Below are 1,877 nucleotides of genomic sequence, written 5' to 3'. Positions count from 1 at the left end.
GGGTGTTATCAAAACTTTGGGCGGCTTTTTTTTTTTTGTCAAGGTAAAGGGAAGCCGCGCGCACACCTTTTTTTTTTTTTCTAAACTGTCTTGAATCGGATCAACTTCGCTAATGCAGTAAAGGGCAGAGAGAGGATGTGGTGGGAGGGGGTGGGCAGACAGAGATTTCAGCACCACGGACAGATCCCCATAAAAAAAAATGTTCCAACCTACAGTAGAAGATCCTCAGAATTCGAGCATAATGCGTGAATAAATGGGTGAATCATAGACATCTTACCGTGCCGATCCGTGTGAACGCCAAGGCATCCCGAAAATCACGGTCTTCTCTCTCCAACCTCAGTGGAAAACATTGATTTGTCTTTTTTTTTCCCCCTCCTTCTCCTATGGTGTCACCCGTCCTTCACTCGATCGCCAAAGCAGATACAACAAAAATTGGGCGAAATAGAAAACAAAGGAAAATAAAATAAAAAAAATAAATAATTAAAAAAAAAAAAAAAAAACAAGTCAAGTCTCCTCCGCGTTAGGCTCCATACAGCAGGCGCACGTTAAGAGTGCCGTCTGATCCGGGAAAAGAGGAAGAGGAGAAGGAGAAGGAGGAGGAGGAGGAGGAGGGAGGGAGAGATCTCATTCACGCCAGCGCGGCTTCCGAGTCCGTCCGGCCGAAATCAGCGGCGTCATCTCGGAAGAGCAGCCAGAACCAAAGTTCGGACATGACTGAGAACAGAGCGCTGTAATCCCACATCTCAGAACATCACGCCGGGCTTACCGCATGCATTTTTTTTCTTCAGTATTTTTATTTATTTTATTTTTTTCTTAAAGAACGTGACTTTCCTCCAAGTACGCACAGACCTGAAGCGGATGACAAATGCGCCTCTTTATTTTAGCCGCCAGAGCGTCCAAAACGAGCGCAGATCAGCGAATATGCTCTTCCAGCTTTCTCCCCGAATGCAAGAATCTCGATTCTCTCTCTCTCTCTCTCTCTGCCTCTCTCTCTCTGTCTCTCTCTCTCTCTTTCTCTGCAGCTCTGCATCGGTCATGCGATATCCAGCCTTGCTGCTGTGCACAAGCTTGATCTTCCCACCAAAACCTTTTCTCTCTCTCTCTCGCTCTCTCTCTCTCTCTCTCTTTTTTTTTCCCAACTAGTGGAACTTAAAATCAGGCTTGCGCAAAGCAAAGGCGGCGCACACGTTCTACCTCTGCGGAGAATATAGTCTAAAGAAGAAGAACAAACACAATTCTTGTGTGAAAACACGTGCTGCCGCTCGATGAGGGAATGAAACGCGATTTAAAAGTCTTAAAGGGTGTCTGGTAATGATAAGGAAGGTGGGTGGGGGGAGAAAACGGGGGCAGGTTTGTGGTGGTGGGGGAGGAGGAGGCTGGAAGAAGACCCGCAGAGGGCAGCACGATGATGAAAAAGGCATTCTTTGCAGCAGCAACAAGCGTCTGATAGGCGCAGCTGTGCGTGAAGCTGTTTTATTCATCATGACTAAGAGAGCTCTTTATTTTGTTTAATTTTTTTTTCCTCTTTTGCCCTGGGGGTGGGGAGTACTCGTTTTTAGCTTACAGGAAACATCCCCTCTGACCTGTGTCACCTTTAGCTGAGTCATGATTTAGGAAAGTGACTCCTTCCCTCTGGATGTTAGATTTTGTCACATTAAAGCTAAAATCTTCAGAGTTTCTAATCTAGAGTTTGCCGCCAAGCTAATAATAGAAGAGGGAAGTGATGAATGTGAAACATAGTGATGGCAGCATCATGCTGCAGTGACGAGTTTGATGGATGGAGCTAAATACAAGAGTAACGGAAGAAAAGATTTTGGTTTCATAAAATGTAAACCTTTACTTCCAAAATACCCTAAAGAATTGTTCTTTTAAAAAAA

General features: G+C 44.9%; 1 protein-coding gene across 1 annotated transcript in view; it reads right to left on the bottom strand.

Annotated features, from left to right (window-relative positions):
- The window catches only part of slitrk5 (SLIT and NTRK like family member 5), an 11,959-nt gene extending 10,840 nt beyond the window's left edge, over positions 1-1,119 (bottom strand). Inside the window, exon 1 of the mRNA XM_015018933.1 lies at positions 278-1,119. The gene's annotated coding sequence lies outside the window, so the exon portion shown is untranslated. The remainder of the gene's footprint in view (positions 1-277) is intronic.
- Positions 1,120-1,877: the final 758 nt, after the last annotated feature.

This window comes from Poecilia latipinna, unplaced genomic scaffold, assembly GCF_001443285.1.
Source record: "Poecilia latipinna isolate Pla-1442-1.1 unplaced genomic scaffold, P_latipinna-1.0 Scaffold2342, whole genome shotgun sequence".
Lineage (NCBI taxonomy): Eukaryota > Metazoa > Chordata > Actinopteri > Cyprinodontiformes > Poeciliidae > Poecilia > Poecilia latipinna.
Note: the sequence above shows the minus strand (reverse complement) of the source record. Positions and strands in the feature narration are given on the sequence as shown.